At 38.0% G+C, this 25,892-nt stretch overlaps 1 protein-coding gene across 1 annotated transcript in view; it reads right to left on the bottom strand.

Annotated features, from left to right (window-relative positions):
- LOC125231386 (zinc finger CCCH domain-containing protein 13) overlaps positions 1-25,892 on the bottom strand; it is a 177,401-nt gene that overhangs the window by 127,135 nt on the left and 24,374 nt on the right. The gene's annotated exons all lie outside the window — the stretch shown is intronic.

Genomic DNA, 25,892 nt, shown 5'->3' with positions numbered 1-25,892 from the left:
AGGTCCTTGGACTGGCAAAATTGTTATGCTTAATCCTTAGTGCGTTTTCACCACGTTTTCACATTATCCGATCCGATATCGGATGTAGGAAGGATTTCAAAGGCAGAAATCAAAGATGGTGGCTTAAATGTATGGGATATCGGTCTTACACCCGATATCGGATCGGATAATGTGAAAACGCACTTAGATGTATTATTAATTTATTATGGTATTATAGATATAGACGATACTGTCGAAATGACACAACTAGACATCCAGATAGCTTTTGTAGCTTTATGTTCATAGCCAATGCCAGCGCTTTTCCTGCGTAAAGAAAAGCGCAAGCCAACGACCGGGTTCGGGCCACTCAATGTAACTTTGGACGCTGATGATGATAGATCAGTGCGTAGGCAAGTGCCCAATCGCTCACTTTGTGTTAATGCGGCATAGAATAATGGATTTTAATTATTATGAATTTCGGAAAAATAACGCCTGATTCTGAAGCGTTATTTTGCCGAAACTCATAATAATCAGAATCAAGATTACTTTGATACTCCGCGAATACATCACGTTCGTACGTGATGTATTCGCGGAGTATCAAAGTAATCTATATAACTCGTGTTAATCAGTGCTTTTGCGTATTTATTTTTACAATTGTAAAGGTGGGAATATTACCTAATTGTATGCATAAAATACACAATTAATTGGTCAAATTCTCTAGTATTATGTCACTGAAAGATCATTATACACAGTAGACTTATATTAATATGCATATAGACCATGATCACCTTTTAGATTTTTGTCGAGGTCCCGATATTTCGACGCAGGTGCATCATACATCATGATCACGGAAAACAAAAAGGTAATCACGGTCTATATCCCGGTCAATATAAGTCTAATGAAAATAACAGTGAATCATTCAAAACTCATGTAAGGTACACAGTGCATATACTGCCATCTCTCGACACAAGCTTAAAACTTTTGAACCTCAGTTTTGACAATTTGGCCCATATTCTTAGCTTGATATGTGTTAAAATGTCAAATATTAATATTAACGCCATCTAGCCGAGCGTCCCCTAAAGGTGTATCGCCACGCCATCTAATACCTTTTTCTGTATGGTTTTGAGGTACGTTTTTTTCTTAGACTTTATCTGTTTATACGGAACTCCATGGCTTTGTTTGAAACAGAGTGCACTGCTATCCGACACTGTTATTGCAAGTCCGTCCATATCTGTTCCATCGCCGGATTTACATGTAGAGTGGCTTTACAGTGGGTCATCAGTGAACACTGTGCCACTAGGAAAGCTGTGGCTATTTTTTTTAAAGTTTTATACTAGCTTTTCTTTGCATCTACCTATTAAGGTTTTCTGGACATAGGTAGACCGGGGACAACTGAAACAATTTATACTTAATCGCTTGTAGCATTTTAATTTGAATAGTTGGGATGATAAGAAAGTTATTTTTAAGAAGGTAATTTATTTGGCTTTTAAATAAAATTAGTTTTAAAGGTATGCTTCCCATGGTTATCTTGTATTATGAAATTAAAGAGGAAGCGGGAGAGTGGTTCAATTGACCCCATATGGTTGTCAATTGAAACACTATGCGAGGTCATTTGAAACACCCCTTATAAATTTGGGAAAAATAAAGAAATGTTTTTATTCATATCTTTATTAATGACTGCCGTGTTACAAAAACAGACCACCAAAAGATCACTTTTGTAGAAGACACTATACAATAAATATCAGCACCTGAAGATTCTTTCAATATAACGTATGTAAAAAAATAAATACTTGAATTTTAATCTTCTTTGTTTCGGTAACTTCTTACATATAAATTTAACATTTTGGTTATTATGAAACAGTAAGATATAATTCTATGGAATAGTCATATAAAAATATTAATGTGTTTCATACAAAAGTGGGTGTTTCAATTATAACCTTGTTTCAATCATAACCAGTCCGTAGAACAACGGTGTGCACTGTGCAGTGTATGTAGACATTTTTGAAGATCTGTTGGTCACATTCTTCTGTTTTCAGGCCAGAGTTAAACGTAGATATTGCTACTTTCATTCGTGGAATTTGCACGCTGTTATACTTACAAAAAACAGAACCCGATTGCATTGATAGTTGGTTACTTGTGGGGACGATTAAAACACAGGGACATTTGAAACGTTTCAATCGTCCACAAGGACGTTGTTTCTATTGTCACCACAACACATGTTTGATTTCAAAGTCAATTATTTACCAATTAATGACACTCCATCACTGTTTCATGGCACTTAAAATATTATAGAATCCACACTCATATCACTTAGCGAATTAAAATTTTCATACTACACGGGTGCACAAAATTAGACAAAAATATACGAAAGCACCAATAGTTACTTTTTTGGTCGAAAATTTTCATCGGCTCCCTGTCACTGCCACGTCACTCGCGTGCCCGATCCTTATTGGTTCAAACTTGCAAAATGGTCGACCTCGTATCGTGAGTATTGCGTATTCCACGTAGGTATTGTAGTTTTCGAGAAATTTGACTTGTTTCAACCGTAACGTGTTTCTATTGTCCCCGGTCTACCCTACGTAGCCGAATGGCACAAACGCTCACGCAACGAAACGCTCGTAGATATCTATGTCTATCGCTCTTGCGCATTGGCATGACAGAGCCAGACTACCTTTCCCGGCTTTTCGTTTCGCATTTGGGAGAATGCAGTTACGTACGATGTGTGGGATTCGCCGTTTCTTTTCATTTTCTTCCCCTAGCGAGAGGGGGAAAACTTGGCCCTACCCACTAAACCCACTCCGGCGTTTCATCCTCTTTGCCATTCGTGAGGGTGCGCTGGGATCGATGAATGTCATTCACCACGGCCGGCTACGGCACCTGGAGGTATACTACAGAAACGTGAGAAACCACAGACCAAAACAACAAGACGGCCCTTACAGGGCGACTCGCGGTCACCACGCATACGAAAAATAAGGTTTATATAAGTATGAACGCGCGCGACACCGGTCAGTAGCGCCCAAGCTTACGACCCGCTAACAGTTCCTATGTCCGTTGGGAAAAAAATCAAAAAGAATCAAATTTGGTTTCTAAAATGGTGTCCTGTAGCATAAAGTGGTGTGGCAAATCAACTAACAATTCAACATATAAAAAAGATGGAATAACATTCCACAGGTAAGTCAAATTCATTATTTTGTTGAATATTGTTTATTATCCGCGGAGTTCATTTTATACTGGGTAATATGGTTGTACAGGGCGGCGCCGAAGTATGCCCATCCCTATTCGTCAAGTTGGGAACGCGATATGCTATCCCTTTTACGTAAACGACTAGGGATGGGGGCCATGTTTGTTCATGTCTGTTGCGGGAACTTCGTGCTACCGTTCGTACCATATGGTACCATTTAATGAAATATAAAAGAGAGGTGATTTGTAATTGAGAATAATTATCTAGAATCTGTAGTTTTATTTACTTGGTTGATTAGTTTAGAATAGTTGGTATTCAGTAAGTAGAAATGCATATAGTTTAGTTATTAGTCAGTAGAAGGATTATTTTTGAGGTACTATCACAATAATTACTTAAAACGAAATATTAGCAGTTATTCAAAGTAGGAAAAGACCATGAATGTGAATGTGACATTCTCCTTAACAAACGTCCATGGGCTACGATTGCCACCAACGTTTCACCTTTGACCTGATGATGAACTTGGAAGAAGTGCGAGGGAACTCAGTGTAATGTTGGTTTGTGAACGGCATATGTTGTGTGGGTTTTTTAGAATCCTCTAGGTGAGCAGTTAGGTCTCCGGTCATGAGATGGAGCTGATGATGAACTTGGAAGAAGTGTGACGGAACTTAGAGTTGGTTTGTGAACGGCATATGTTGTGTGGGTTTTTTAGAATCCTCTAGGTGAGCAGTTAGGTCTCCGCTCATGAGATGGAGCTGATGATGAACTTGGAAGAAGTGCGACGGAACGGAACTCAGAGTTGGTTTGTGAACGGCGTATGTTGTGTGAGTTTTTTAGAATCCTCTATAGGTGAGCAATTAGGTCTCCGGTCATGAGATGGAGCTGATGATGAACTTGGAAGAAGTGCGACGGAACTCAGAGTTGGTTTGTGAACGGCGTATGTTGTGTGGGTTTTTTAGAATCCTCTAGGTGAGCAGTTAGGTCTCCGCTCATGAGATGGAGCTGATGATGAACTTGGAAGAAGTGCGACGGAACTCAGAGTTAGTTTGTGAACGGCGTATGTTGTGTGGGTTTTTTAGAATCCTCTATAGGTGAGAAATTAGGTCTCCGGTCATGAGATGGAGCTGATGATGAACTTGAAAAAAGTGCGATGGAACTCATAGTTGGTTTGTGAACGGCATATGTTGTGTGGGTTTTTTAGAATCCTCTAGGTGAGCAGTTAGGTCTCCGGTCATGAGATGGAGCTGATGATGAACTTGGAAGAAGTGCGATTTTAGTGTGCATCATCTTCCCGGTGCCCGTGTGGTGACGGGTTAAGAATTTCACCACCCCCTTTCTTCCCGTGGGTGTCGTAGAAGGCGACTGTGGGATATGGGTTAAATTGTGGCGTAGGCGAGAGACTGGCAACCTGTTACTGCAATGTCACAGTTTCGTTTTCTTTCAACCCCTTATTTGCCAAGAGTGGCACTGAAACCTGAGTAGTTTCATGTGCTCTGCCTACCCCTTCATGGGACACAGGCGTGATTGTATGTATGTTGTATATATGTATGTACGTCATCTTCATAAAAAAACTAAACTGTGCATTTTTACTTTTTTTTTATACTACGTCGGTGGCAAACAAGCATACGGTCCGCCTGATGGAAAGCGGTCACCGTAACCTATGAACGCATGCAACGCAAACAGTGTCACATGCGCGTTGCCACCCCATTAGAAACTTGTACATTCCCTTTTGCTGTGTTAAGTACACAGCAAAAAGGAGTGTGCAAGTTCCAAGGAGGGGTCGGGTTGCCGAAGACTCTAAAGGATAATATACGGAACAAGTTAGTTCCGTAAGTCCTCTCGTCATCAGCACACCGCACCCTCGTTGAGCTCTGGCAGCCTTACTCACCGGCAGGAACACAACACTATGATATGAAAATGAAAATGAAAATGAAAAATGATTTATTGGTTTCACTTTAACACATTACTAGAAACAAACAGAAGACTTCTTTTAAGTAAGATATTTACTTGTGCTAGAAGCCTCCGCTCTTCAATACAATTTGAGGGTTACAAACCAATTTATACTTATGTTTAATGTACATAATCTTAATTTTATTTCACTACAATTAACTTAATTAACATGCTTATACATGCGTATAAGGCAGAAAAGTTATACATTTTAAATTTTTTATTTTTTTAACTACTTATCTAATTGAAAAGTTCTAAACTATTTGAGAGCATAATAAGTAGGCATCTCAATGCGTGTATGCGTGTGCGAACGAACGTGAGTGCGCATGTGTGCGTGTGTGTGTGTGTGTGTGTGTGTGTGTGTGTGTGTGTGTGTGTGTGTGTGTGTGTGTGTGTGTGTGTGTGTGTGTGTGTGTGTGTGTGTGTGTGTGTGTGTGTGTGTGTGTGTGTGTGTGTGTGTGTGTGTGTGTGTGTATGATTACATACAAGATTCAATTTCAGAGTAACATAATGTTTTTAACCACTGTGTAATGTTATGTTTGCAGGTATATGTAAGTTGCGGATAAATGTTTAAATGTTTATCTACATAATTGTATAGTTTGGCAGATAGGTAACAAAATTGTCTTTTAGCAAATTTCGAATTTAAAGAGGGGACTTTTGCAGGTTTTGGCTTTCTCCTTCGATTTATATTGACAGTGTCATACTTTATACTAGAGTGCAATTTAATAACACATCCCAAGACATAGAGTTTTCTTATAGACAACAAGTTACATTCTTTGTATAAAGCATCTGTTGGGTATCTGTAAGGTTTCGAAAAAATAACTTTGAGTAAACACCTTTGCGCTCTTTCAACCTCTAGAAACTTTGTTTTATTGGCTCCACCCCAAATGGGAATGCAGTAGGTTACAATAGATTGGGCAAGAGAAGTGTAAATCTGGGTAAGTAATTGAGTAGATGCGACATGTTTCAGGATTTTAAAAAGCCATATCAGCTTCCGGATTCTTCCATTTAGATAATCAATGTGGCTATGCCAGGAGAGACGCTGGTCAAGGATAATCCCAAGGTATTTGGTTGAAGAAACCTTTTCAATGGGTTGGCAGTTACAAGATAGGGTGTTTAACAAGTTGCATGTGTGTATTTTAATTTTTAGGTCTTTAGGTGGTTGAGTGTTTTTGTATTTTGAAAAACATATATAGTTGGTCTTAGTGATGTTAAGCGTTAATAAACTACTATTCAGCCATAAGGCAATCTTGTGTAACCCCTTTTCAGCTTTATCAAACACCGCATCCCACGAGCACCCGTCAAAAACTATCACAGTGTCGTCAGCGTACGAGAAGACGCACCCTCCCTCGACCTTGAGATCTGTAAGATCGTTAATATACGCAAGGAAGAGCGTGGGGCCGAGAACACTCCCCTGAGGGACGCCAAATGTTACTCTAATCTCATCGCTTACATGTGACCCGATTTTTGTCCGTTGCGTGCGGTCATTAAGATAGCTCTTGAAAAGATTAAGCGGTGCTCCCCGGATGCCAATATTTTCAAGTTTGTTCACAAGCAAGGGGAGAGAGACTGTGTCAAAAGCTTTGCGCAGGTCTAGAAATACTGCAAGACATTTATTGCCCTTATCTGTGATCTGAGTAATTTTATTTGTTAGTGCCAAGACTGCATCTTCTGTGGATTTCCCTTTTCTAAAGCCATACTGGGCGTCTGATAGAAGTTTAAATTTTTCTAAGTAATTTGTGAGCCTGTAGTTTATTAGTTTTTCTATAATTTTAGAGATAGACGGTAGTACAGCTATTGGACGGTAATTATTGACATCGTCTCTCTCCCCAGACTTGTAAACAGGTGTAACAATTGCTTGTTTCAGCTGGTGCGGAAACACCCCGCGAGCAAAGCACAAGTTTGTGAGATGACTAATGATCGGGACGACTACTTGACCAGCTAGTTTCAAAAACTTGGTAGGGATTCCATCCCATCCCGGAGCGCTATCATTTTTGAGACTCATTAGAACGGAATCTACTTCCTTTGGGTCCGTGTCAAGGAGAACAAACGACGAAACACTATTTGGGACATGTGAAGGAAAGTTTGTATTATGAGATCTTTGTATATCCTCTGCTAGTTCTTGTCCCACCGTAGCAAAGAAATTATTTGCATGGTTGGTAGCTGCTGAAGGAGATGGTTTAGCATTTAGTAATTCAAAATTATCATTGTTATCCTTAGATTTATAATGGGTTATTTTTTTAATCGTTTTCCATAAGGCTTTGGGGTTTTTCCCTGCGTTTTCCAGCTGTTCCCTGTCATATTGTCTTTTTACTTTTTTAATTAAATTGTTGCAGAAATTGCGATATCTCTTAAAAGTGACTCTCAGTACCTCATTGTCAGGATCAGATTTAGCCTTCCGTTGTAAATTATTTCTATTTCTGATACATTTTAAAACTCCAGGGGTAATCCAAGGTTTGATCGTTTTTTGTTTTTTTGAGATCTTTTTTATTGTACAGCTGTCCAGCGATTCGTTGATTTTTATGATTAATTGTTGAATAATGTATTCTGGATCCGGGTTTTGCAGAAGAAATTCAAAATCGATCTCACGGAAATAAGCGAGTGCTTGTTGGTAATTTATTTTTTTCCCTTTTACAGTATTTTTATTTTTATCGATAGTAGATACCGATAGAAATATTGTGAGATGGTCAGTAATGGAGGTATTAAGTACAGCTACGAATGGGGCAAATTTTCCCGGTTCAGTTTTTACCATGAAATGATCCAAACAACTTGCGTCCCTGGTGGGTAACGTATGAGCAGGTAGAAGACCATGTGTAGATAGCATGTTTAAATAGCTGTTTCTGTTAATTTTTTCTTGCGTTGATTCATGTGGACGTGGGATAAGATTTATATTAATATCGCCAGTTATAATAATATTTTTAAAGTTCTTTAGGGTGTCTAAGTGCAAGCTAAGGGAGTGGATAAATTCAGTTGCATTTAAGTTTGACGGCGATCGGTATATACCTAAAATTACTGTACTATTAATCCTCACTTGGATACATGAAGCATGAGTTAGTTTAATTTCTTTTATAATTGAGTTTAGGTTATTTCTAGTGTAACTAACTACACCATCATTTTGATTAAGGTTGTTAGCGGTTGCAAGCGAAGTGTAACTAGGCATAACCGGAATAGGCTTATTTGGCTTTATTCTACACTCGGTGAGGATTATTATGTCTATTTGGACATTGAGATCAGCCAAGGTAATTTGTAGGTCGTTGTAATTGCAATATATACTACGTATGTTCTGTGAAACTATAGTAAGGTCCACTTTGTTTAAAGGAATGCGCGTGATAAGATCCCTGACATCACAACTACAAGACTTCGCAATTTCAATTTTATCTATGTCACATAAGGTTTCTAATTGACTATCCATAAATTAAATTTACTTGTCTGTGAGTGTAAACAATAAAGTGATCCATATTTATATTAGTATAGGGGTTATTACCGTAGCTGTGGGTTTGAGAGTTTCTATAGTTAATAATTAGTAAATAAACAGATGCGTGTAATAAGTGTTCTTGTTGTGTAGCCGGTTTTGTAAAATGTGTGTGTGGTTTATGTGCATGAATGTTGTTATTTTGTGTTTGTGAGATAAGTGTGAGATGTAGAAATGCTACTAAGGTCATTGACAATCTACCAGGGCCGCATGACCAATGGTAGGTTGTCAATGACATACACAGTGGGTTTAATGTAATACTACAAGTAGGCTGCGAACCTAGCTGGTCAGGATAAGTTATAATACTAGGGTTACATAGACCAGTCATGTAATTATCGATGTAGTGACACAACAATGTGGTTTTTATTTTGCGAAACTTACCTACCAAGCCAGGCTCCGAACCTTCATAAACTAAAGTACTAGGAATACATGACAAGCCAGTAGATAGTCAGTAATTCTGAGAGCCCGACGGGCCGGCGGGGGTCCCTTCTGAGTCCATTTCCGTCCTGTAGTGTCCTTCCTTGCTAAGTCTCTGTATTTGGGGTTCACTATTGACTGCTATAACTGGGGAGTGATCGTCCTTTTTAACATAAACCTTACCATTGCTCGTCCAGCAATATTTATATAGTTTACTCTTTTTGAGTTCGCGGGCTAGGAAGTGTAACCTAGCCGCTTGCGGGGTTAAGTGTTCGGCAACGAAAATAGGGACGTCAGGAGAGCTTCTCAGTCCAAGGTCTTTTGCACACAGATTGCCAGTTTTTTTTAAGTTAAATGACTTACATTTCTGGAGAATTTCGTTCTTTTTCAGGGTTGACGAGGTTTCCATTATTACAGTTGAAGTTTTGGCCTGGTCTTTTTTATTTTTTATTTGGTAAATGTCCTTTATGTCCGTTTTTTCTATGGGGCAGTCGATAGACTGCCCGAGACAGCAGGCCATGCTGATCAGGCTCTCTTTCGTTTCGTTTTTTATGGTTGGTACATTTCTAATCTCAAGACTAGTCTTGCGGCCATCTCGCTGCAGGTCCGCAATTTTATTTTCGAGTGTGGCTATGTATTTCCTATCTTCTACGGCGTCCGCTTCCAATTTCTCAATTTTTGTTCTGTAGACTTCATATTGGGCAGACAGGAAGGCCACGGATGCTTCGATGCTACAATTTGTTTTTTTAATGTCTTCTAATGTCTGCGTATTTTTCTGTATTTCTGTCAACTGCGGTTGCATCATGTCTTTAAACATTTTTGTTAAATCAACTTTAAGTTGGTCATAGTCGTTTTCCCGCTGTCTTTTATTACGTCGAACTGCCAGCCGATTTTCTGGTGTAGTCTGCATGTTTCGGTCCGATTCAGAGTGTGAGTCGTCAGAGTGTTAGTTGGTAACTAAATAACACTACAGACTCTACAGATTCTAGATAATTATTCACAATTACAAATCTGCTTTCTTTTATATTTCATAAAATGGTAGCACATGGTACGAACGGTAGTACGAAGTTCCCGCAACAGACATAAACTAACATGGCCCCATCCCTAGTCGTTTACGTGAAAGGGATAGCATATCGCATTGTTAACTAGGCAAAAAGATGGACGCGCCGCTCAGTACAACCATATTGACCAGTATAAATGAACTCCGCGGATAATAAACAATATTCAACAAAATAATTAATTTGACTTAACTGTGAAATGTTATTCCATCTTTTTTTATATGTGGAAGTGTTAGAAGACTTGCCACACCACTTTATGCTGCAAGAGACCATTGTTTGCAACCAAATTTAATTCTTTAAGATTTTTTCCCGAGCGGACACGAACACTGTTAGCGGGTTGTATACTTGGGCGCTACTGATCGGTGTCGCGCGCGTTCAAACTTTTATACACCTGATTTTTCGTATGCTTGGTGACCGCGAGTCGCCCTGTAAGGGCCGTCTTGTTGGGTTGGTCTGTGGTTTCTTAAAACCCCTTACTCGATGGGGATACGGCATTTCATTACAAAGTTCCTATGACCACGTTTCTGGTCCATCATCAGGTTAGCTCCATAATACCATAATATTGCATTGTCACGTGCCTTACATATGTGTGCAAAATTTCCGCTCAATCGGTTAAAGATATCTGCTTTAAAATTGAGTCGCAAGATTTCACCCGAACAAACTTACATTGTACGTTAAATAAAAGCTTGTAAAAACGCCTAATTTGCGCATTGCTTACCATTACTTGTAGAAAGAATATTTAATCACGAAATAACTATAAATAAGTTTGAAAAACTGCATATAGTATTTTATTTGTTGCAAAACAAATTCGCCACGGTACCGCTACCGGTACCATTGTCTATAATAAACATGTCCCATCCCTAAGGCTACGCGTGAAGGTGCGCCATTATTTGAAACGACCAATGGCAGCACCGTGCGCTCCCGCCTCGCCCCGCAAGGTTTGGTGATTTGCGTCTCGAACAATATTGCTTCTATTAGGCTTCTATGGGGGTGTTCTGTGTGAGAAACACAACAAGCCTGTGTACTGAAACTGTAAACAACACTAATTAAAACTTATTTTTTTGTAAACAACAACACACCTTATTAGCAGTTCTCGGAAAGTTTGTACAAAAATTAAGGAATTTTTTTTGTTTTTTTTTATTCCTTTTTTGTCACCAAGATTTATTTTATGAATTGAGATTTTAGTAAGTTTTATGTCATCATTAAGGTTCTCTAGTATCTATATTTTCTTAATTATAACAATTATCCTGTATATCGAGGGTTTACTGGTGAAACCCGATAAGTTGAGCAAACGGGTTTTTGAAATTCGAACTATACTGTGTAATTTCCACAATGTTATTTCAAGGACAAATTATCTCGATTTATCGGGTTTCACCAGTAAACCCTCGATATATCTCACGAAAGTCGACTTATATCACTAAATGTTGGTAACAAACTAGGATCAATTAAAATTTGTTGACGTGGCTATTATGTACAAACTTTTTGAGAAGTGCTGTTATATTGATCTACCTAGAAAAGAAACTTACCTATTACCAGCTATTACAAAAAAAAATGATAGAAGCCTCTTTGATCAATCAATCACAAAATCGCATTGGATCTTATCACGGATTTATCAGACTTTATTGAATCCGACTTCGAGCGGCTTTTCTGTAATGTATTGCTTACTGGGTTTTCCCGAAATCATACCTCTTTATGCGAATATTTTGTCGAAAACAAAATGAACGAGAAACTTGCCAGCCAATTATAAGTTTCTTTTTCAAATTTCATTTCAATCATATTATGTAAATTTGACGTGTCTGTCTGTCTGTTTGTCTGTCTGTCTGTCTGTGTGTGTGTCTGCCTGTGGCATCGTAGCTCCCGGACAGATGAAACGATTTCGATTTAGTTTTTTTTGTTTGAAAGCTGTGTTAGTAGGGAGTGTTCCTAGCCATGTTTCATGAAAATCGGTCCTCTATGTCACGGTCGGGGGTTTTTTCCAAATTTTGATTTTGTGGTTAGTTCTAGTTCTTACTGACTGACAGGATATCGACGGTGGAAAGGAAGAACCCCTTAAGCGACATTTAGTGAATTGTACAGGAGAGTGTTTCAAAGTTTTCTTTTTGAGAAAAAAAATCATAACTTTTTTCCTATTTGAAATAGGTAAATGAGTTCTTAAGACGATAATCTTATTTAATTTTTCTCTATTTTATGAAATAAACATTTACCCCAAAATCTTACAGGATCCTGAAAATGTTGTCGCTTAATTGAAAAGGTCCTCAAAATATTCCCGGAAGAACCATTTAAGCGACATCATCATAGTACTATAAAACTCACTGAAGCCACTTACCTTCTTTAACTTGTCTCTAAGATATTCAATTAAGCAACAGTCGTATGGGCAGTTAGTACGTGCCAATTTGAAGTGGTATACCAGAAATTTGAAACTAAATCGACACTTTTTTGTGAATTATAACGCAAGCTTTAATATTTTTTTAAACTATTTCATATATTTGAAAAATTTAGAATATATATTATTTTCAGTTAAAAAAACGCTATATTGTGCGTTTTTTAAGGAGAAAAATAAAATACTTAACGAAATTAACGTGTATTTTATTTTAATAAAATAAATCTACTTCTAACATATAAATCTTAATTAAGTATGCACTTTTTTGAGATCACAATCATTTTGAGTTTATAAATTATTAAGAATAAGTAGCTAGCTTACTTATTACATACCTAGTAGGCTTGTGTCGTTCACGAACTATTAACTGTTAGGAATAAAATCCCATCAATGACCGAAATGAACTGAATCTTTCCGTGCTCTGAGAATCGGTCTTTGCTCATTTAGTTCAGTATAGGATCGGCGAGTACGAGCGGTTTAGATCGAGAACGAGCGTGTGACTGCGCCGACCGAGAGCGAGAGCTACTTAGCAGAGCTACAAAAAAACGTCAAGTTTTCATATTAAACTTCGGTTACTTACAACCTTTTGGCCCGGATCTTACTATCTGTGGACTATTTTGACACTATTCGGTCCCATTCGTTCTGATCATTCCGACCGTAGTGGTCGCTGGTCTGGCTGAACTAAATGAGCAAAAGACCTAAAAGAGTTCGTGGGAGCGATTGAACGAGATCGGAGCGCTCCGATCAACGAACGAAACGGCACAAGCCTAACTGAGCCTAACGCCGTGTCTTGCGTGGGCGACGGTCGCCGTCGCGTCTCATGCTTCCATATCGACAAGGTTTGATTTCGTATGCGTCGCATCGCCGTCGCCCACGCAAGCCACGGCGTAATACCTAGTCGAATCAAGCAACGATCGGCGACACAACCGCCGCACTCCGGTGTTCGTCGCTGACTGAAGCGACCCACTGCATTCCATTGTATAAGTAAAGCACCATTCGCGTGAAATTCGCGCCAAATATTGTTCACTGTACCGACATCAAATAGATTAGAGCAACACTTTAACCGTTATCATACCATTTTCAATCTCCACTTAACCGACGTATCGCATTTATAAAGTATACTTTAAGCGACAGGTTCGGCCGCGGTAAGGAGTGTCGCTTAAAGCAATTAAATAACAACGTAATTTTTCGTAACATTCATTTAACCGACAACCGTTTTATTAAGCAGTTTTTAAGAACCACTTAAGTGCAGAATTCAAGATATATGTGCCCGGAATAATCAATTAAGGGACATTACATCGGAAACGAACTCTTTTTAAAAATAGTTTATACGACTGTGGTAATATTGGAGTAGGTTTTAAGTGACACAGATAATATTTTATTCAAATTGTGTGTCGCATAAGGGGTGGTTTTTCAAATACAGACCTCATCCGTGAATTACTTTAAGCGACATATAAGTCATCGGATCGCCGTGAAACCCAATTCAAACGACGCAGAAAAAAACGCTGATTCCAATGATATATATAACTCATTTTCGACCAAAATGTCGCTTAAGTGGTTCTTCCTTTCCACCGTCGATATGTTTAACAGACTGCCTACATCTAAAAATCTAACTAACTAAACTTTTTGATACTGATGATAGATCAGCAATACCACGGAAACAATTCTATGTATTCTAATAACTAAAAATACTAATAGGGAAGTTGAAATGAGTAGTCTGTAGCTTATAGTTTTCAAAGTTTGAAATTCAAAGAAAACGTTATCGATTTTGAAACCAACACCGCTTTCTAAATTATCCTAATGCACTTTACCACGTAAACTGTTTGACGTCTAGCCTTTTACCCTATGATTCACCTCCTTTGTTTTCCTGCAAACATGTTTCCATACAATTTCTCGGAACATATAAGGGATATCAATACCGATGGCAAGCTTGTGAAAGCTTTCGTCGCTGTTCACTTGTAGGTGTTATATGTGGCTTTCTTTGTCTAAAGGGTATTTCAACTTCGCTAACAACTTATACTTCAACAGTCTCGGCTTCACACGAGTATTATACATATAAACCTTCCTCTTTAATCAGTCTATATCTATTAAAAAATTGCATTAAAATCGCATCAAATCAAGGGTGAACAGGCCTTCTGGGCGAGCTTGCTCCATCGGAGACCACGTCTTCGCCGTTATTATGTGGCCATAAGCCCATTTATAATGATATAATAATAAAAAGTTGCGTGGTTTTAAAGATCCAAGACATGTAGGTAGGGAGTAGGGACAAACAGTCAGACAGACAGCGGGAAGTGACTTTGTTTTATAGTATGTATGATTGTTTGATTGTATGTAGTGATGAGCATTAAGGATAAGGATCATTTCTTTAGAACTTCTGCTAGAATTTTGAAAAATAAAGACCTTATTATACTTGAAATATAAGTATCCTTTAGTCTTGGAAAATCACGTAAGTGTTAATGACAATATAATAACTGTTATTCAGCATGTTTCAGTGACGAAGCTTGTAACTATGATGATTTATGTTATGACCAATCCTTGTATCAAGTCGTGTTTGACAACAAAGGAATAGACAAAGAAAACCCTTCTGTCCGGAACCTGAGTTTGCACGTGTAGGAATGGTAATTTAATGAGTTCAATACAAATGTCATGGACTATTTAGATGGTTGATAAAAATAAATATAGAGAAATGGTTTTTTTTGTCAGCATTTTACTACTAGTACAAAATGTAACCAAAAACTGTAGGCACGAAGGTCCAATTGATCGCAAAATAGGTATAAGCTAGTGTTACGAAACCGTTCAAATATCACCCTGATTTTTGATCCTGTCTTCGTTAGGTTAAGTTATTTATTTTCGCAATTAAATTTTCAATTTTATTCATTTAATAATAATAATTCCATTTAATTCTAATTAATTATCATGTAGGTAACTGTTGACATTCAATTTGATTCAACCAGCGAAGATTTTACAGCAAGCAAAATATAAATGTGTTATCGCCGTCATATTAGATAGGTATTGATATTGGATATTGCCGATATTGGCAAGATCATTGTGGGTAGACCGCAGATAGGCCATTTTTAGATAAGATCACCTCAAGCGCCAAGCTGGAGACTATGTGGATAAGTGGTGCACTCGAAAAGTGGCCTGCCGGCGTATCGTGCTTTCAATTTTATCACTTATCTGTGTGGATAAGACACCTGTCACTCTCGCACTGACGTACTTGCCAGAACGTGACGGATGCTTTATCCACGCAGATAAGTGATAAAATTGGAAGCATGATACGCCGGCTGATAGCAGTGTGCGATAAGAAGCGCGTGCATTTGTCATGAATAAAAAAATATTCAGTGACGAAATTTGAGTATGAGTTGCGTTCCAAATAACTCTTCAAGCTTTTCCTATGTCAGACGTGCGTTTTAACATTATCCATTTCAATGACAAAAATCAAATGTGGAGGCTTAAATATATGGGGTATGGGCACAGATGTCATATAAACCATAAATAAATAAATAAATAATAAATATTATAGGACATTCTTACACAGATTGACTGAGGCCCACGGTAAGCTCAAGAAGGCCACCACCATAAACCAACCAACCAGAACCATAGATCAAGCAAACGTATCTACTTAGTAGCGTGTCAAATGAACTCAGTGAAATCCACTGAGTTGTCCGTCTTTAATCGCAGCTTGCAGCTTTCGGGCGTCAATTTTTGTAAGTTGAAGTCAACAAAAACATTAAAAATGCCTCGTTACATGATATTTAATTGCAACAACATAAAACTTATCAACACTCAAGGGCCTGAGACATATTTAAAATCACAGGCAAGTAACAACTTCAGTACAAAATCTGACACGCTCGGCCGCCATACAAATAAATGAACTCGTTTCTTCTATCTAAATCTAATTCTGTGGGTATGGGACTATGGGTCCTACATACGATACCGGATCGAATAATGTGAAAACGCACTTAAACCGTCGTAGCCCGTAGCAAATAATTTCACGTTGAAAATGTTGACATTGTACAGTCGACTACAAAGAGATATATCCACTTTTTCACCTTATTGCATTGTAATCATGCGCGGATCCAGGGGGGGGGGTCATGGGGGTCATGACCCCCCCCCCCTGGAGCCTAGGTTGGCCATACAAATAGACCACGTGAACCTCGCCTGAGGCCTGGGCCTTTACCACGTGACCCCCCCCCTGGGCACGAAGCTGGATCCGCGCTTGATTGTAATAAGGTGAAAAAGTTCCCGTTACAATTGGAGGCTTTACACTCGAAGTTGTAGACGATTATATATACCTAGGACAAGTTATCCAATTAGGTAGGTCCAACTTCGAGAAAGAGGTTAATCGTCGAATCCGACTCGGTTGGGCAGCGTTCGGGAAGCTACGATACGTCTTTTCGTCCAATATTCCGCAGTGTCTGAAGACGAAAGTGTTTGATCAGTGTGTGTTGCCAGTGATGACATACGGTACTGAAACGTAATCGCTTACAATGGGCCTCATAAGAAAGCTCAAGGTCACCCAAAGGGCAATGGAGAGGGCTATGCTAGGAGTCTCTTTGCGAGATCGTATCAGAAATGAGACCATCCGCAACACAACCAAAGTAACCGATATAGCCCTCCGAATCGCTAAACTTAAGTGGCAGTGGGCGGGGCACATTGCACGTAGAACCGATGGCCGTTGGGGCGGAAAGGTTCTCGAGTGGCGACCGCGTACCGGAAGGCGAACCGTGGGTAGGCCCCTAACAAGGTGGACTGATGACCTGGTGAAGGTCGCAGGAGTCCGCTGGATGCGGGTGGCGCAGGACAGGTCATTGTGGCATTCTTTGGGGGAGGCCTATGTCCAGCAGTGGACGTCTTTCGGCTGATATGATGATGATGATGATGATGAAGGTGAAAAAGTGGATACATCTCTTTGTAGTCGACTGTACGTATCAAGTCAAAATTTGCTTATCTTTAAAAAAAAGTAGGTATCAATGAAAATGTAGTAAATTTACATTTTCAATATTTTTCATTCATTAAGTCTACCGTACCAATTATAATGGTGGAGATGCTATTGCACAACACCCTGCACTTTTTGGTTAAGCTCTGAAACTTGGCATAGTTTACATACGTTAGTAACTTATTATTAATCTGTGGCATAGTGGTTCCTTGGGTGGTTGTACCGAACTTCCGCACCCACTCACTTATTTACTTACTTACTTGACTATACATTCTTACAACTAACCATCCTTTAAAAATACCCCGTAGATTTGGCCTTGTGATCGTCTAATGGTAGTAGAAGGACCCCTCGATATGAACCATAACAACCCAAACTCTTTAATGCGAAGTAGATACGACTATTGGACTCATATGATTAATTATAACTTAACCCATTAATTAAAACTCAGCATAATTTTGTGAAAATTACGTTAACTTGGACGAATAGGCAAAAGACGTGGAGATTATGTTAAAGCTAAATAACGCCTGTGAAAGATGCGCGAGCAAAGTAACATACGAACTTGAACAGAAAAAACCTATAGGCGCCAGACATTTTATTCATAATTTTGGTTTATAAATGGTAAATAATATAAAAAATATTTTAGTAATCATCCACTACGCCCTATTAGTAGTTTCAATTGGGCTCGAAGCTTGCGTTGTGGTTTGAAACTCCTCATCTCAACCAAACTGCTCTGTTGAGAATCCTATGCCAAACCAGAAGGGCTATCTATCTATGAACTAACCCCCCTTTTTATTTTATTTTGTTTCTTTTCCCTAGCTAATCCCCCCTTTTCCCCAATACTGCTAATAGACCATAACTTCTCGACCCTTTCACTGTTTCAACGATACATCGAGTAAGAAGCTTCCAATTGAAAACCCAAGAAAAGTAAGCTTAATCACTCCTCGGAGTTTTCGGCTTCCCATCAGTGGACGGCGCCCGCATGCCACTGGTCCCTAAACAAACCCCAGCTAACACTCAATGATCGCTGTCACATGAAGAATCAGAAATTGCTACCACAATTACAAATTACACTTAGATGAATTAAACAGTAATAACTCAAAGCTTTTCCACACTGATAATAAATATGATATTGAAGTTTCTTTATACCAAGAATAAACACACGATATTATTTATAAAATACCTTCTAACACCCAGTAATTTTGTTCACAATGATTTTAGATCTTGAATTTAATTTATTTTTAGTTATTAAATAAAATAGGTTTTTATACAGAACTTTATTTTATTTCCCTACCTATCAATGTGTGTGATTCTACCCTACTAGACTGAAAGTTCCCTACTCTAAACGATAAAAACTCTGTTCGTACTCACCATGGACCCAGAGTTTTAGGACATACGCGGTGTATACCTAAACTGACTACGCTAGAGTTCAGCAGACTAGACTGAAGAAAACAAACCCTATAAGTCTGTGTATTTATCCCCCCCCGATGCAGGCGTCCGTGGACAGGGAGGCAATCGGGTAGGATAGTTCCCTATTGTGTATATGATATATACTTATGACAATAAATATACAAGGCCTTCAAATACTGCCGCTTTGAACGAGCTTGGATTACTCCAAATGACACATATAATGTCCTCGCTCTAGGCTAACAGCTGGGCATTGAAGAACCAGGGAGGGAGAGATTTTTCATTTTTCTATGTTGGTAAAGAGAAAAATGCCAATTTAACCCTCTGTATTGGTAAAACTACGGACCTCCTTGCATCAATAGTTTAACAGCCGCTAGGTTAATCGATGCAAGGCTAAACAAACTGTCTGTCTGGGCAGCGATCTGGCTTTATAATTAAATATTCTTCACTTAATTTGAATTGATTAGGTATTATTTACTTTAACCATTAAATTTGATTATCACAATAACATTGAAACTGACAAGAAGAACCGAATCGTTAGCGGCTCACTTCACTCACATAAATTCCAACTCAATAGCACAAGACAATAAACCTGCACCACCGAATCGGAATCTACCATCCAAAATCAAGCTCTGAAAAGAACATATGTTCCCCACAAAACCAAACGATAGACGGCATGAATAAAGTAAACACTCACTAACTTTCAATACTTCTAGTAAAACATAACTTAAACTTAGCAGAAATCACTACCCATTAGTACCAGAGCTAAACAACTCTAAGCACTTATCCCAAATGCTGACTTTACGAGAATAAAACATAGATTTTATTCACAATAAAATCAAACACTTAGAAATTTGGGCAGAGGTTCCCCGCTATTTAAAACAATTTACACTTTAGGCCAGAGTCGACTGTCGGTCCCTGATGCTCGAAAAATAATGAATCAAAACAATGCTCCCGGAGCTATTTAAAGGGTCCAGCCAGTGCAGCTGCGGCATCACCTGTGGCGGCCACAGATGTCATACACGCCATATATCACGCAAACGTATCCACCCAGCGTGCCAAACGAACTCAGCGAAATTCACCGAGCTGTCCATCCCCACTCACAGCTTGCAGCCTTCGGCCGTCAACCCTTGTAAGTTAAAGTCAACCAAAACATAAAAAATGCCCCGTTACGTGACGTTCAAGAGCCTGAGACACATTTAAAATTACAGGCAAGAATCAACTTCAGTACAAAATTTGACACGCTCGGCCCCTATAAATATATGAATTTGTTTCTTCTATCTAAATTAAGCTCTGTGGTGGCGGCTTTGTTTGTCGTCTCTTCCTGGTAATGGGCACGCACCTGACAGGTGCAGAATCTTTGTTTATACCTAAATTACATAGCGAATCGTTCGGTTATGAATCGTAATAAAAACACTTTAAAGTTTACATTTCGTAGTAACTGAAAAACAATCGGATACAATTCTCTTCCTGGAAGTGGACAAGCCTCGAAGACGCACCTGCAGGCGCTTTTGTTTGATGTATCGGCTCCAAAGAGAAAGATCATAAGTGCTTTGTTTACACCCATACGCTTTACGAATTAAAGTTCACGTTTTCTCAGCAAAAGATGCCTTCCCCTCACACGTGTTTCCACATCTGATTTAGAGAGAGACAGATATATCATTGTTTATACCTAACTAAATTGCGCAATAGTTGAAATACACCGTGTACCACTTAACACTAAAAATATGAAAACCGCCTATTCAGAATCGAGAGTAGAATCGATTGAGCTATATCTTGATGGGAGTAATATTTCTATTCAAATCAACATGATTAATTATCTTTTTACAAGCCTATTCCACTGTACTTGCAACACAACAATGTACATATCGCATCGCTAGAGGTTGTTTACCTTTTTCAATATTTAGGGTTGTTAATACTGGCCGGTTACTTGGGCAACCATTCTTTCCAGCTACGAGCTTGATGTTGTTTGTCATTTTAATTTCAATGTTTATCATAAGTCACTACAAACTAAACTCGCATCTAATCACAACCTTTGTCACTCTTAATATTGGCTCAAACCCGCCTACTACAATTGCGAAATCCACCGTGATAAAACCTCAAAGTGCTTTACAATGATATCTTAGCTGTCTATTGGTAATCCCTATGTCGCCGCAGTAACGCACATAAATAAATAGTTTTATAGTTTATGATGGTAATTAGCAATTATTTTACTAAGTGTAGTGTGAGGTTTTGAGTATTAGCAGATACACGTTGTATTAGGTGTTTTGTTGAACAAGCGCCATCTAACGGAGTTGTTTTACAATCGCTCGCCCGTTCAATAACTTCGCTCGCTATTCGCTATTCATGTACGTCTCTCAGTAGTTCTTAATGTTTAGTATTTGCTGAAAGATGGCGCTAATTTCAATAGACGATAACACGCTGATTATTTTTGTGTAACTATTTAATTCATTCGAATTCTGACATACTTTTATATGAATAAATAGATACAAAGTTACATTTAATCATCAATTTAAACCATTTGTTACTTGTAATGTTTCTTATTTATAACTAGATGAAGTTGTTCAGTTACAGTTTCACCCCCGATTCAGTTAATTTAATGGATCACAAGCGTCATCCATGAAATAAACTTAATCTATTCTATAAATCAGCTTCTTGTATACAAAGAACCAATACCATGAATGTAAATAAAAAGAAAAATATATACCTATCTCTAGTTTGGTCGAAAATGTCCCTCCCATTTCTAAACATGTAGTGTGTTTTCCAATACTATGCGACTGCCAATGGCTCAGTTTTAAAATCAGTCTATCAGAATCTCGACAGTGAACCCTGAGAACCATGATCCCAGCCACTTCTCTCTGCCAGAGATAACAGGTTGTGAATCTGTTAGGTCCTATTAACCCGTTTTTGCTAGCTCATCCCCTGGTCGCGGCGAATTTTCCTTCCATCCACACTGTTGGACCAGAATTATTACCCTCCTGCTAGTAATTCCAATGAGAATCACAAAAACTTCTCATGCAGATACGAAGAAACCTTTTGATCCTTCCTTGTAAGACCAAAGCCTTCAATTTCCACTGTCGAAACTCAAACCAATTTCTCTACTTAACCACCCCCAGTCACATGTCTTGGCGCATGTCTCATACTTGAATAGGATAAATCGACTTAAGGCTTGTTCGAGTGTGTTTTTTTTTATTATATATAAACAAACCTTAAATGACAAGCACGTACCTCAATATGGTACAATAACACTTTTGCCGAAGCTATAGAATTATTGGAACAAATGACAAAATTATTTGATGATACTAAACTTCACATCTTTGAACTCATAACAGATAAACAATTAGTAATAAGAGCCTCGTTCTCACCAGACGATTATGGCTCTTATATATGTCAGATGTCAAATGCATCCCATTCAAGATGAGGTGTGTGGATTTCGTTCGAGTTGTCATACCTTGTGAAGTAGTAACCACAAAATACTACCCTTTGAAATGGGTCGAATCCATTGGATTTTAACCTAACCAATAAGAATTTTATGGCTAATGTGTTCCCAGAATTCCCCCCCGTTGTATTTTCCCCTGCAAGTTCCGACCAACCTAGTTTTGACCACTTTCAAGCCCTGTCTGTCTCTATCAATCCACTCATACCATAAAAATAAATTGGAGACATCCTTCTTATCTAACATCCATCAAATCCAGCCATTCACAAACTCTCATACACCTGTAAGCATTCATCATCTCTAACTTGTACACATACACACAATCAATCCTCCTCATTCACGCTTTCACACGACTTCTAAAGACAGCCAGAACTTTTAAAAGTAATCAAAATAAATAATAAGATGGAAAAAAATTACTACATAATATTTTTAAAAGTTTACCTATCCCATCCTACCCCATTCTACCCTGTCATAAAATAGGAATAATCTAACTTTATGTGGTCTTCTATTCATTTTTTTTTTATAATTACTAAACGTATGTTATCCAATTATAAATTCCGAATTCCCCGCTGCTGTTATTTCATTAAAACGTTAAAGTACTTTGTGTAATGTGGGGCGAAATCAAATATCGCCAACTGGTTTAAGTCAAATCGCAACGGTCCGCCAGAGCAACTAAAATACTCCAGCCCGCAACGCTCTCATGGCCCGAGTTACACACATATATAGACACATAAACATATAAAAATAAATGTAAAAGATAGAAGTAAAATATGTCACCAAAAACTCTGTTAATCCCCCGGTAGGACGATTCCTCCACATCTTCGCCTATGCCCGTGCGCAACTGTACCTAAGTACTATGGAAACATGATGAAAACTACATAGTTAATTTAATATGCAGGAAAGGTAATAAAAAAACTATGAAAAATGTAATCATTATCTTGCCAAGGTGAAAGTATAGTCCCAAAGAAAAAGTATGAAATATATGAAGGTCCAACTTGGTTAAATACAAAACCTCTATTTGCAAAAATATCAAATAAATAAAAGTTTTCCAATACACAAAGATAATAACATAGTTCTCTACCTACTAATATATAGACTGTTGTCTCTATTTCTCCTTTTTTTTTTTTAGCCATACAAATCTTATACTTTTAAACGAGCAATTCCCGTACATCTATTTATTTATTTATTAATATGATCATTGATATTCATTTATATACACCGACGATCTCGGAAACCGCTCTAACGATTTCGCTGAAATTTGTCATGTGGGGTCCCTCGGGGGTGAAAAATCGATCTAGCGTAGCCCAAGATCCCGGAAAACGCGAACTTTCGAGCTTTCATGACTCCCTCTTTCGCGTTAGTAAACGTAAAATATGGTCGTTAATTTCGCCGCGCGCGCATCGACTCCGCCCAGCTCAGCCGCACGAGATCGGTCCAATGCACGCAGACAGACCGCAGGCGTCAGGGCTTCGAATCCCGGCCAGAAGTTAAGCTCCTGTTTTTTGCCCCTTTTTTGTTTTTGTATTTATAAGTTTTTTTTTTTTATCCTGTATCTAAAGACGTGATATATTAAAACAGAACCGAGCGAAGCTCGGTCGCCCAGATATTTGTCTCTTATTCGTCAACAAATATCACAAGTCAATACTCGGTCAAATAATATTTAATACACCAAAAGACTGAATTAACATGCATACATACTTAATTATATTTTTTATAATGTGGAAAAGATTGTGGAAATACAACATGAAACTGTAAACATGATATGAAACTTTAAGTAAAGATAAGCGCATACCGCTTTTCCGCAAATTCGAAATTTAAGATACGTGAAATATTCGCTCTAAATATATGTATTGTGAAGAGGATAGGTTTGGGTCAACATACATACATACATGCAATCACACCCGCACTTCACAAAAAGGGGTAGGCTGAGCACACGAAACCAGCCCAGTCCCAGCATCACTCCCAGCAAACAATGGACCTGAACGAAAAAGAAACTAAAAATGGCAGAGATAGGTTATAAAAAACAACAGGTTAATTACATATATATTTATATAACGTTGGTGGCAAATAGGCAAACGGTCCGCCCGAGGTCGTATGCGCATTGCCCACCCGTTAGGAACAATATTATTCTATTATTTATTAACATAGGAAAACAATACTACTACCTAACATAAGTACATAAGTACCTACTTATAAATTTCTTCAGATGATATCCATAGTCCAAGAAGTTGTATAGTCCTTTCGAAGGTATGCTGTAGATTTTAATGTTACAACAGGAAATCCAGTCATTTATCTTGAATAGGTACAGCATGCAGCTAGGAGACCAGCTAACTTATCTTCTTCCCCATTTTTTTTTTCTTCTTACGTTCTTGAGTAGATAGTTATGATGATGATGATTAGATCCTGTTGTTCCTCATTAGAGGCATAGGGCTCTTAGAAACAATTTCCAGTGCTCCTGGTTCCAGATAAGTAGGTATTTCAAAATTTTCCTATCTATTCTCTTCTCAATCGGTGTCATAACTCAGGATAACATGAAGTCTCTTCTTGAAGACACGCTGCAAACTTGACCACAACTAAGATAACCGCAGAAGATCCAGTCACTTATGCTTGAATGCAGCAAATAACTTGAAACCAATCAATATTTTCTTCATCTCCAAAGTTGACTAGTCCTTATTTATCCAATCAATGGCAAGTTTTTGAGCAATACCTACTTCCAGTTTTCCAAAAATATCTCTCACTTGAATTGTAACTAATGAAATACCACATTAGTAATATTAACTACTCGCTAAAACCTTGTTGTGAAAACCACCTTCCTTCAGTTCTTTTTAACATAATTTACGAAAAAAATCACTATCTATTTTTTTTTCAAAACAATAAACAAATCAAAGTCGTAATTATAAAAACAAAGTATTATAGAATAGGATTTCAAAATGAAAATTACAAAAAGTGAAGCAAAAGTAAGATTCGAACACCCACCCCTGCATGAACTGTCCCATACATTAGTCCGCCCCTATACTACTTGAGCTACGAACAAATTATGAAAAAGGATCGAATTTAGCAATCAAATAGAACTAACGGACGAAGGTATTAAACTCCCAATTATGAATTTTTACATTACTGATGTTCACTCAAAACATTTTGTTTTACTTAATTCACGAACATGAAATAATATGTAATGAATACTCATATCACGATTTAAACTTTTCTCTAAGATACAAAACACATTCGAAACCTAAAATAATCAATATTGTTGAAATTTGAAGTGATTTCAGCGCACTATTTCCATAAAATTGTATGTAATAAGAAGGAATAATATGTAATAAAATGTCATATACAATCAGTTTCTAAAAACCATACCAAATCAATCACTGTTTCGACTAAATACTAGGTAATATTTGTTTGTATTTGTACTCACTTGCTTTGTTCACTTTTCTTGCAGAATTTTAGACACTGAACACCACTTTTGACCATTGCACTTCACTGATGCTAAATAATAATTATTTTAAATACTTCCTTCTAACACACAATCTGCATTTTTATTTAGAACAATCGTCAAACACAAGTTTTGGTTGTAAACGGGTCGTCACTTTACACTTTTTACACACACTTTTGCCTCTCGCGACAGGGAAATAACGCTACCAACCATTTGTACAGATAAAATAAACACATATTCACTGAATTTGAA

This window comes from Leguminivora glycinivorella, chromosome 11 (genome assembly GCF_023078275.1).
Source record: "Leguminivora glycinivorella isolate SPB_JAAS2020 chromosome 11, LegGlyc_1.1, whole genome shotgun sequence".
Taxonomy (NCBI): domain Eukaryota; kingdom Metazoa; phylum Arthropoda; class Insecta; order Lepidoptera; family Tortricidae; genus Leguminivora; species Leguminivora glycinivorella.
Note: the sequence above shows the minus strand (reverse complement) of the source record. Positions and strands in the feature narration are given on the sequence as shown.